Source organism: Calonectris borealis, unplaced genomic scaffold, assembly GCF_964195595.1.
Source record: "Calonectris borealis unplaced genomic scaffold, bCalBor7.hap1.2 HAP1_SCAFFOLD_44, whole genome shotgun sequence".
In the NCBI taxonomy this organism is placed as follows: Eukaryota; Metazoa; Chordata; class Aves; order Procellariiformes; family Procellariidae; genus Calonectris; species Calonectris borealis.
The window spans coordinates 33,483-46,052 of NW_027441456.1; the positions used below are offsets into that span (position 1 = coordinate 33,483).

At 44.8% G+C, this 12,570-nt stretch overlaps 1 long non-coding RNA gene across 1 annotated transcript; it reads right to left on the minus strand.

Moving 5' to 3' along the window:
- Nucleotides 1-844: 844 nt before the first annotated feature.
- LOC142076349 (uncharacterized) lies at nucleotides 845-3,481 on the minus strand. Its single transcript, XR_012671150.1, has 2 exons — nucleotides 3,426-3,481; nucleotides 845-1,498 (listed from the first exon to the last, which is right to left on the minus strand). It is a non-coding gene; the product is annotated as an uncharacterized LOC142076349 (long non-coding RNA).
- Between the last annotated feature and the right edge of the window lie 9,089 nt (nucleotides 3,482-12,570).

Genomic DNA, 12,570 nt, shown 5'->3' on the forward strand with positions numbered 1-12,570 from the left:
TTACATCACAAGCCATATTGCATGCTTCTATCAGAGAAAATGGGGTTTATGTAGGCACATGGGAAGCGGGTCTTTTGCTCAAAAACAAGAAAATCCTGATTAAAAAAAGTTCACATACTAAAACAATCACACACCATCCTCTTTGATTTGTCTCTAAATTCACATGTAGATTTTATTCCTTCACTGCCATCTGAAGTCGTACTACTTGAGGCACTTTTCATGTAAAACCAAGAAAGCTCAACTCAGAAGGCAAAGACCCTTCTTAATGGAACTGAGCATCTGTGACTACAATACACCTTCCCCCTCATTTAAACATAACAGCATAATAAAAACAGTTTTTAAATGCCAAGCAGAGAGATTCAAAGTTTGAAAACTACAGGGCATTCTCATTTTAGCTCAAAATAATCAATGTCTTTTCACTTCTCTGCCAACCTTACCCTACCATTTCTTATTTTTCATGCTGCAGCACAGAAAGCCAGTACTCGCATCTGCACAAAGACTTCCACTGCTCAAACCAGTGTGCAAAGCATTGAGGAGTCTTGGCTCAGTCTTGGCAGCACAGGAGCAATCCACGTCACATTTTGCATTTGGAGGTATCACACATAGATAGTTAATTATTGCTTTTCCTCCCAATTACCACAAAAAAAAAAAAAAAAAGAAAAAGAAAAAAGAAACCCTCCTCGCTTCCACAGCTCTTCTTTCCAGGCTAGAGGTTTATGGCAGTGACTACCTATTTTGCCCAATATACAAGCCACCTTTTGAACAATTTTCAAAGCTGGCCCAAAAAATAGATCATAAATAATAATTAGTCTAAAGAAAGACCAGAGATCTCAGCACTACTGGAGACATGCAGGAACACTTTTATTTACTAGACTCCTTCGTAAAAACAAAATGGTTTTGATGGCAACTGAACTACAAACTTCTTTTTAGACATAAAGACTTAGTGAATAGGAATATCCTGCAATACTTTGATTGCTTGTTAGCACTTGCATGGTTTCAGAATGGGTACATAATGACATTGACTGTATGGAAATTATCAGGTATTTATTTTGCTGTTAGTGCCAAGGCCACAGTTGTGTGAGGCAGTACACAAGCATATGAAACCCTTGCCCAAAAGAGTTTGGAAACCGCCTGTTTGTTAACAGTCACTGTATTTCAACCTTTCCACCGGTGACACTATCCTCTCAAGGGGGCAGACTTGCCTGGTCTGGCCAAATATTCAGTCAGCAGAGTTAATATTGAACCCATATAAAAACTGGGCCCAACCTCTACGTTCATGGTTGGGATACAAGACTCGTATCACAGGGCTCACACTTCAGACGCACCTGAGGTAGGTACCTTAAATTTCATTTCCCACCGGTCAAACATTCCTCTTCAGAGTTCTCTTTAAACTGAGGGCTCGCGGTAAGGGAGAGAAGAGAGTTCCTTACCTCTTGCGCAGTCAGGGCATGTTCCCCTGCTAAAAGCAGCCTACTCAGGCCTCCCATTTGGGTAGGAGCTGTTAAAAGAGTAAAACCAAGTCTTAAGTTTATCCATTTGCTTGTTTAAAGAACCTACCATGTGCAGCGTTAAGCCCCCAGAAGACTACTTGCCACAGACACTCTAAGCAAGCTGCCATAAAAGGCAGCTCAAGAGAATCACAAATAACCATTTCTGCACCCTCTGGGAGAGGCTTTCAAGGCTCTTTAAAGGATTTAATTGGATTTGTGTGCTTAACACACCATTGCGTGGATTTACAATTTTACTGCCAAAGGTTTCATGTACTACAGAGATCTTTAAAACAGCAGCTGTAATCATAGAATCATAGAATCATACAGGTTGGAAAAGACCTCTAAGATCATCGTGTCCAACCGTCAACCCAACACCACCATGCCCACTACACCATGTCCCTAAGCGCCTCATCTACACGTCTTTTAAATACCTCCAGGGATGGTGACTCCACCACTTCCCTGGGCAGCCTGTTCCAAGGCCTGACCACTCTTTCAGTAAAGAAATTTCTCCTAATGTTCAATCTAAACCTCCCTTGGCGCAACTTGAGGCCGTTTCCTCTTGTCCTATCGCTAGTTACTTGGCAGAAGAGACCAACCCCCACCTCGCTACAACCTCCTTTCAGGTAGTTGTAGAGCGCGATGAGGTCTCCCCTCAGCCTCCTCTTCTCCAGGCTAAACAACCCCAGTTCCCTCAGCCGCTCCTCATAAGACTTGTGCTCCAGGCCCTTCACCAGCTTCGTTGCCCTCCTCTGGACACGCTCCAGCACCTCCATGTCCTTCTTGTAGTGAGGGGCCCAAAACTGAACACAGGATTCGAGGTGCGGCCTCACCAGTGCCGAGTACAGGGGCACGATCACCTCCCTACTCCTGATGATCTCATGCGTAAATATACACAAAGATGCTCTGATATCACGCATGTTCATAACTCAGTGGATGCTCCTCCCGAGGGAGTGGCTCCCTTCTGTAGCCACTGAACAAGTAAAAGGATGGAACAAAATGACACGGTCAAGCTCTGAAGCAAAATTTCTATTTTCATTTAGCTTTAATCTAGAGCTGCATTGAGTGGTGAAAAGTGCCAGCCTGACAGCTCTGAAGCACAAAGCGCTTGATCCTCTGTGCCAGAACCGCACAGGCACTGGCCAGGCAACCTGCCTGCCTACTTGTTGCCCTGCCAATACAGTCTATAATTGAGGAAAGTAAAATGGAGATATAAATGTTCTTCCTCCGAGTATTTGATGCTGACAGCTTCTCGCCTCCAGCCTTCCTGCACTTCAGGAGCTCAGAAAATGACAAGAAGAGAAAGCAACGAACACTGGCACTGCACGACTCAGGGAGTGGCTTTACCACTCAGAACGGTGGTTGCTCTTCATCGTCATGAAGACTAAATGTCTGGTTTTGGGGGAGTGCCTTGGAAGCAATGCAGGGGCCCAATTTAACAGAGTGTCATCTAGAGAGAGGGAGACAGTCTGTGGCCCAAACGTCTCGCACAACAGCCACAGTGTGAGAGAAAGGGAAGCGTTATCCTCGCTGTATTGCTGAGACACCAACTTCACTAATGATCAGACACCAAAGATAAGTAACCTTCCCCAGGTCTCACTAAGCATGCACTCACGTTTTCCAATTTCCTTTCCCGGAACTATACAAAAACTCTCTCTACAACAATAAATTACATGTGCCCGGGACCATTCCCTGGAATGGAGGCCAACTGGCACAATTACCCTTGTGCATTTGGTTGCGTTTTGTTGTGCAAAATTTGGATGCAGAGTAACTGCATCCAAAATGTCCACGGGGAAATCCCCTGGCCCACTCCCACTCGTGAGTGGTGCCGAGGAATTTGTGGAGCTTTCCAGCTGACGTGGGACAAACCTGTACCTGTAAACCTCCAAACGATTTAGCACTGCAGATGATCAAGGTCCAGTTCACGGGAACACTCACCGGTGCTGTTTAATTCAATACCACAGGTGCTGCCACAAGTTTTCCCTCAGACAGCACCTCACGCTAACATACGCGGGGTAGGCTTTTTCAGTACTCTCTTAGAGCAGCAGTAAACAGAAGCAGAAGAAAGCAATATGAATAAACCAAGCTCATCCACTAACTCTAGCATAGAAGAGTGGCTCATTATCTTAAGAATACAGCCTAAAGGGCATCTGGCTTCAAACCCAATGTTCAACTGGAATTAATTGTTTCCCTTACTGTGACAAACAGGTAGAAGGTGTGTGTGTGGGGGGGTTGTTTGTTTTTTGTTTTTAAACTTCTTGCTTTTAAATAAAAAAGGGAGCAAAACGTATTAAGCATCGACAAAAAGACAAGGCACTATCAGAAGTATAGGATCTAGTAACAAGAAGTGACTAAAGAAATGGGGACAGAAAATGGGAAGGGTCAGCAAGTACCTAAGCACAATCCACAAGTGAAGCGATCCTGCCAGCATAGCACTTTTTGCCATCAAAATACTCGATCAGCAACAGTTCAGTCCTTCAAACAAGAGGACAGGAGAGCAATTAAAAAGTGAACAGGGAACACATATCTTGAAAGACAATGCCTGACGAGGCAGTTAATTTGGAGGAAGGAGAGATTGGAAGAGATCTCCGGGCCCATCATAAACTCACTGAACTCCATGTTAAGCAATAAGGGGTTGGCTGGGTGCTTTCTACTTTCTTTATTTCCACAGGAAGGCTGTTGCAGAACCCAGATCTTCTAAGCCTTAAGAGTTTTCTTCCAGTTTTCAGCTTAAATTTACTCAGGGCCAGGCGGCACACATTTTCTCTGGTGCCCACACCTTCAGGCTTAGTAACTGCTCTCCCTAAATGGTATTTCCCTCTTCTGCATTTACAGGAGTCACCCCACTCTTCTCCCACTTGCTCTTCTAGCCGAAGCAAATCAAGAACTCCTGATGCCATCACGCACCTCCATCTCCCATGTCCCAGCAATCCTTGCAGCTCTCCTCTCCAGTTATTCCAGGGGGAGTTCATCTTTCTTGTACGTGAAGGACCAGCAGAGCAACCCCGTCAGATGAGCTGGGCTCTGTGCAATGGCATTAGCTCTTCTCCACAGTTCCTGAAAATACTTTGCCTGACACACTGCAGTGGAGCACTTCCTTATGCCCACATCACACTGTTGGCTCCCAGCTGCTCTCCTGTGCTTCCCTTTAGCTACCTGTAGGTCTTCTTCCCCCTCCTCAGTTTTGGCCACCTGAAGAACATCCAACTTAGGGCTCTAAAATTCTTCCCCCTCTTCTAAGTATCTTCTTGGTGGTCTCAGCTTTCTGCCCTTCCAATACGTAGCTTATCATAATGGGACAAGGATAGCACTGTTTTTTCCCCAAGTAAGCAAATACTTAAACTCTTCATTTAAATATAAAAATTAAGAGGAACGAAAAAAATGACAGCTAACTGGCAAGTGAAAGTTTAATTTGGTGCTTAAGCAACTTGAATATGCTGTATTGAAGGGAGGGTGTAGCAGAGGGCTGGCACTTAGATGTCTGATCATGATAAAACCAAAAATCGTTCCACTAAGGTTTCAAATTACAAAATTACTTCATCTAAGGGAAGACAAAATATATATATACAAACATTGCCACATGTTTATCGTGGCTTCTCAGCACAACGTTTCTATTATGGTACCAAGAACTTATCGTTACGAAAAATTAGGAATTTCAAGTGCTATTTTAAAGCAAGTTACAGTTAAATCAACGGTAAGGAGAAAATAGTGAAGAATTTGAACATGCAGAATGGGAGATGATTCATGACTTTCCCAATAGCTTACAACCATCTCACTATTTGGGAATGACATTCTTTGTTAGGATTGGTCTGATTATAAACTCAGCAGGCTGGCTTGTTCGTCACTGCAATTTTTCAGAGGAAAGAAAGAACTGAGGAAGAACTAAGCAGAAAGAAGACCAGCAGGTACCAGTTTCAACTAACTTTCACCTGGGTGCAGAATGAAGCTTCTTTCTAAAAACAAAAAGTGCATCTCTATCGGGATATTGGCTAGTCTAGGGAGTGTCTTTTTTCCCACCCTTTGCCTCGCTAAAAAGTGGGCTTTTTGGCCCAGATGCTTTTCTCCTCATGCAGAAATGTGAAAGTATTGGCAATCTTGCACATTGGCCGAGGAAAGCTGTTGCCCACTTAGCTCTGTAGCTCTGAGGGTAGATGCTGCAATGGTCACGCTCACCTGCAAACAGCGCTTGTCTTTGCCTTACGCCCTCACGTATCACAGGTGAGCCACGTCATGAGAAAAACATGCTCAGTTACAACTTCCTGGCTGGATGAGCAGGGACACCACTAGCGGGTCTGCAGGTCAGAAGCCCAGTGCTGGTGCCACACCTCAGGTTCTTGACACAATCATAGGTCAATGTGAGAAACTGAAAAGCAGGGTGGTTGCCATTGGAATGCCAAAAATAAAGGAGAGAGATGGTCTGTGGGGGGACTTAAGAAAAAGAAAGGAAGATCTTGCTCTCTCTATATTACATTTTCCAAAATGGAATGTAATATGTAAGAAGCAATCAAGACAGGATTAACAACTACCAACAAGTAAACAGATTTCCTGGATTTATTCTGGAATCCTATAATCCCTCTCCTAAGGAAGCGATCTGCCTTGAAGATGCAAGACAGTCAGAGGCATTTCTACGCTTGCTCAGCTACATTTTCATTCATCAGTTAGCACGCAGCCTGGGTTTTAAAAGGGGTTGTACTGGATAGAAGGGTCAGACTTGGATTGAACTATCACATGAAGTCGAGGGGAGAAGAAGACAACAAAACATATTTACCACGAACTGGTACATAGGGGACAAAACAGGAATCCATTTGGCACGGCAGACTTGCCGTGCTTTAGATGCTGCCAACATCTCTGTCAGAAGTTGTCGCTATTTTATGGGCTATCGTTATACTCATGAAACAGCCAGCCTTCATTGGCGTGAGGACTGGAGTGAGACCTGTGAATTACTGTGCTCACTGACTCAGTAGGCAGAAAATAAACAAATAAATAAAAATTTTTAGGAAAAATCACCTGTAGCACAAAAGAGGGCCTTCTTCAGAAATGAATGGCGCTCTAGACAAAACAAGGGATTAGATGAGTTTCTAATTCATTCTCAAGTTCTCTGTCCTCTGCTTTGACAGCTGCCGATTCAAGATCTCTCTGTACTCAGAAGCTCTACAGTTGGATAGTGCCGCCGGAGCGCTGGGGGACAGCAGCCAGACAGACCAAGACCTCCTACTTGTTCTTCCTGTTAAGTCAATAAACATTATTGACTTACTGAGCATAAAAGTCACTCCTCTGATAGCAGAACGGGATGAAGGGGCTTGAGATTTTTAGAACTTGATGTTGATCACATTTCACAGTTCCTTCATAGCCAGAAGGAATTTCATTAGAGGAATTTTCATACCACTAAACTGGCAAAAAAAAGCATACAAGCCCTTTTATCCCTTTTTATCCTTTCACACTTGCTCCATAAAACCATTTTCCACCCTCCAGCTCACAACCTCTCTAAGCAGAAAAGTCCCATCTGCCACACACTTCTCATAAACTAGGTAGGATATGACAGTTTCAAATACACCAGGATTTATGAAATTAGGAACTTTAAAAAGGAAAAAGGGTGGTGGGGGAAAAATTATTTTCTACCTTGACTGCTAGGTTCTTAAGCTGCCAGCATTTAACATTTACGTCTCTCTATTTCAAGGTCAGGACTGCAACACTTCTGCTACTTGCGGATATCAGGGAGAGATTACCTGCCTTTCACCAGTTCAGGCGCTCCACCTACACTTATTCACGGATTTGATTGTTTATTTCTTTCTTTTTTTAATGTTTAAAATGTTAGAATCCACACCTCCAACTCCACAGACACCCATAAATTATATTTGTAAACAGCAAATTACTAAACATAGTACAACACTCTATGAAAGGGAAGAAGAATGCACACAATCAGCATTTGCCTGTTTGACTAGAAAATGAAAATCTCTAACAGCAGATAAGCCTGAATTAAAAATCAATCACATCCGGACCCCACATGGGGTACGGGGCACGACATGCCACATATCTGGATTCGACTCTTGAAAGCAATCATGCCCTAAGGAAAATTTTAGGTTCTTATGCAGAGGTTTAACTAGAGTCTTGGCAACTTAATTTGGGACATGAAAGGTATTTGCACTACAGTACCATGTGCAGTAAAGAAAACTGCTCTTGCAGCTCGATTCCAGACTCAAACAAAACAAGGCTACTACCTTTGAGGAACATGGATGGAAATCTCACCTGCCATCCCGAAGTGACACTGTGGCATTGCTTCACTTTTGGTCACTTTCCTCGGGCTTGGTCAATCTTTTGCAGAGTCTGAAGCAAAGGCCCATAGCTTTTTCCTCTTTGTAACAGCGGATGTCTGGGTCTTCACAGGTTGGTTTGTTGTGGGGCACCACCTGTGCCCTGGATTTCCCTTCATAAATGCATCCTTCTACTAGAAAAGAAAAGGAAAATTACCAGCCATGCCAGTCCTGACATTATACTATCCACAGGGCAATACAGTGCACTGCTTGCAAGAGGATTCGATGCAGTAAATAATCCCTAAAGATCTTGATTTTTTAACAGTTTAATCACGTGCTTAGAGTCTGACCGCCAACACAATCTAACAGGAAGAACTATTAAGATAAGTAGAGCTGTATTGAAAGAAGTGGGGTTTCTCTGTCCTCTCCTGAGGGTTTATCACCCAGAGCAGGCTGAAGTTCTGATCCTCCAAACTGCTCCCTGGTACTTGTATGCTCACTCTGGGAAACAGAGACAGCTATGCCAATTCTTTTGCAGGTACAGTCTTTCTTTACTTTCTAGTTTGAATGAAATGAAAACATACATTTAGCAATAAATGCAGCACGATGCTCCTTGCCTTGCACTCATCTTTCTCTAACAGTTCAGTATTTTGGAATATTCTTTCCCAAACCAGGCACTGAAAATAAACCACTACCGGTATCATCGCATTTTCAGTAACTTCTGATACACCATCCCAGCGTTCCTTCCAAAAGGTACCACGCCGCACGGCTGCGTAAAATAAACTGGGACCATTTAAAACTTTGTTTGGCCTGGAGCACACAGCACACATCTCAGGTGTTTGCTGTATTCTTGGTCTGAGGCAGCAAAACGAACAAACCCAGGCCACACGTAGGGGAGTAGGGAGAAAAGATCTGGATGCTACACAGTTTGGAGGTGGGGGGAAGGATGGGAACCTACTTTATTCTCAAAATGCAACAGTCATGTTTGCCAAATACCTTGCTGACCAGACCAAAACAACACTTTTGAATGTTAACAGCAATAAAAAGAGCACATTTCAGTATTTTAAATGCGTTGCTATGCAAGGTGGAGAATGGACAAATCGGAGGAACACGCCACACATTCCAGCTGCAGATGTTTGCCTAACAACTGACAGGGGCGTACAGCGCTGGCTGCTGGGGAGGGCTACCCAGTAAGGACCAGTGCTGACCACAGGGAGCAGGAACCCGACACCTCCCCATGCACTCGGTAGCTCTCGATGGCAGCAAACAACCAGAAGAGCTGTTTTAGCCTGAAGGACACGGCAGGGCAGCTGCAGGAAGTTTCTTCCGTGATTGCACCTCTTCCCACCCACCCAGCCGTCATCAGTCCCAGTTACGGCACAGAGAAACACCTCTGCTTCATGCACGTGCCTGCACAGAAACACACGCAGAGGGAAAACAAATCCCTTGGGTATCAAATACAGAAATAGCACTGAAAACCTTGTCCTCTGACAGAGTCACTGCAGGGTCTTCCTCGATCAATCCTTGTGGCAGGATCACCGTCGCATATGTATCGCTCGCTTTCATCTCCGTCTTAATCTATCAGCTGGCACTTGCCACCTCCAGACTGCAGCAAGGATAAAAACGATTCCGTTTACAAGCAGCACAGCACCATGTGAACCCGCTGGGTGAAGTCTGTATTTATAGAAATGGCTATAAATAGTAAAAATCTGCAGGTGATACCGACAAGAAAGGAATAGTAAAGAGTTCTTTGGTTGAAATGATGCAGATGGGTTAGGAATGCCTTAGGAATAGATAGGCCGGACATTCAATAGATAAAAAAGGCCCTGAAACTTTGTATTCTGCGTAAAATAGAGAAGGAAGCCAGCTTTGTATCTTGAGTAGAGTAGATAAAGAAGTTATGCCGGAGTAAGCTAGTTTGTGGCAAGTGACAATCGTGCAAACCAAGCCAAGGGTTAAGCGGAGCATGCGTAAAGACCGACTTCAACTAAAGGACACTGTGAGGAAGACCATCGACGACCACCAGGAGACCCTGGAAGACCACCTATGCATACAAAGGCGCATGCGTCAAAGACTTTTACATATGTGAATGAATTCCAGGGAACAACAGAAACATGTTAATCATTTCCCAGAAATCTAATGAAGATGTATATCTTGATTGTATATAACTCCTGTAGTTAAATAAAGTGGTGCACACACTAGGTGGAGCGATCCCCTGTGCACCCGGCCCCGCATTAAAGAATGCCTGCTTTCTAAAACTCCAAAACCGGGTGTAGAGAGTTCTTATTTCACCGACTTACGGTATCGCAGGGACCACTGACCCACATACGTGCTGTATTTTCTGAATGGGGCCTAGGTATTAAATCTACAAACTAAGGACTGCGACACCTCTCACCTTGCCCCTTTCCTCCTTCCCTCCGTTTCGTGTGGGAGCTCGTTCCACCAGTGAAGGCACACCACAAAACCAGCCTCACAGAGGGGAAGGGAGGGGAGGGGCTAAGGGAAGAGGCGGAAAGGAAATACACAGAGAAGCAGCTTTGCCCTCCCTGGTTAAAGCCACAGCCCACTCAGGAATCACCTTTCCCGCCTGCAGAGGGAAAAGCACAGAATCGCTAGCAGTGAAGTACGTAAGCTCTTCGTATCAGCATCGCTGCTTGGAGTAATCAAATTGTTCTGCGGAGTCATTTGACAAGCCGACAGGCTGCTCAACAAATGAGAACCAGAACGCATGCCATTTGCGAGATGAGGCAGCAATAAGCTTCTAATCGGTTCCCAACAAGAGCAATTCAAGTGAGGTGGTGTATTAATGGATTTTGTTCTCTGCAAAGCCAAGAAGCAAACATTAACCGCACTCCCCAAAGAGGAGGGAGCAAACTGAGGGAGGGCAACTCATCGGCCCCTTTCAGAGTTTCAACACTCAAGATAAATGAAAACAAACATTTAATAGGACAGAAAAGGAAGGGAAAATAATAATAATGATAAAAGTATATACAAAACAAGTTATGCACAATGCAATTGCTGACCAGAAAATGTCCATGAAAGCACCATCACAAAAGTACACATCCCTGGTCACAGACCAACTGCACCATTACCTAAGTAAGTGATGTTCTCTGCTAACTGGCAGCCCCTCATATCTGGAAAATAGCTCAGGGTCTCGTTTATTAGTGCCAAACACATAGGTTGGAACTGGAGCTGGGGAAGAAAACCATACGCAGTCAGTCTGCTTTCATTCAAGTCCATTAAGTCCAGTTCACATTTACGAGAAATCACAGCAGATCCCACCCATCCCTGCAGTCCCCAACACCACGCCTGTGCAGCCTCCCTGGGAGCAGAACAGGAAACCTTCCTTCAAAATAAGGCCCACAGCCTGCTCTTTCAACAAGATGCACAGAGCACTGCCTGGGAACAACCTCTGCTTTAACTACACCTAGCTCCACATTCCACACAAGGAGATCAGCTCCCAGATGATCCCTAGCTGTAAAGACACAGATCTTCCCGAGGGCAACGCTAGGTTGTCCTGATTTCAGCTGGCATAGAGTTAACTTTCTTGCTAGTAGCTGGTATGGTGCTGTGTTTTGGATTTAGTATGAGAATAATGTTGATAACACACTGATGATTTAGTTGTTGCTGAGCAGTGCTTACACTAAGTAAAGGACTTTTCAGCTTCTCATACTGCCCTGCCAGCGAGGAGGGGACACAGCTGGGAGGGGACACAGCCAGGAGAGCTGACCCAAACTGGCCAAAGGTGTATTCCATACCATATGATGTCATGCTGAACAAAAAACTGGGGAGGTTGGCCAGGGGGGCGGGGCCGCTGCTCGGGAACTGGCTGGGCATCGATCAGCAATTGCATTGTGCATCACTTGTTTTGTATATTCTTTTATCATTATTATTATTTTCCCTTCCTTTTCTGTCCTATTCAATTGTCTTTATCTCAACCCATGAGTTTGACCTTTTTTCCCATTCTCTCCCCCATCCCACTGCGGGGGAGTGAGCAAAGAGCTGTGTGGCGTTGAGCTGCCCGCCGGGTTAAACCATGACACAGGTAAATACCAGAGCACAGGGACGCCCGGTCATTCAGGTTAAGCTGATGGGGAGAAGGACTAGAAAGAGAAAAATAAGATAAGGGAAAAGACTCAGGAGCTGAGAGAGAAAGAAAGGTGCAGAGAAAAGGCCAGAGAAATGGAGAAATCAAGAAAAACAGGGACAAGGAGTCTTGCAGAGAGATGGAGGAAGAAAAAGTAGGGTTGGGGAGCAGCACAGAGGGATAGAAAAAGGGGGGGAAGGAGAAGAAGAAGAAAGGAGGGGTAGAGAAAGATGGGGACAGGGAACGGGACATACAGACAGAGAGAGAAAAAGGACAGTGAACAGGACGGAGAGGACTAAGAAATAAAGAGAGGCTCAGATCTGGACAAAGAGACCAAGAGGAAAAATAACAGCAATGGTCTGGAGGACAGAGATGGAGGAAGAGGAAAGAAAGGCCGAGAAGCAGGACAAAGGAAGAGAGAACAGAAAAAAGGGAGAGCCGGCTGGACAAGGAGGTATAGCAAGAAACAATGGGACAGGCAGTGGGACAGAGAAATAAAGACAGAAAAGATGGGAGAGGAAGCAGAACAGAGGGACAGCGAGAGGGAAAAAAGGGTCAGGGAGCAGGAGAGAGGTGGAGAAAGAAGCAGCAGGGAGATGGGGAGAGAGAGAGAAAAAAGATGGGAAGAATGACGAGGGAACAAAGAGGGAAAGACAAGGACAGGGGCAGGACGCGGATTGTCAGAGAAAGGCAGGGACAGGGAGCAAGACGGGGTGATACAGAGAGAGAAAAAAGGGACAGGGAG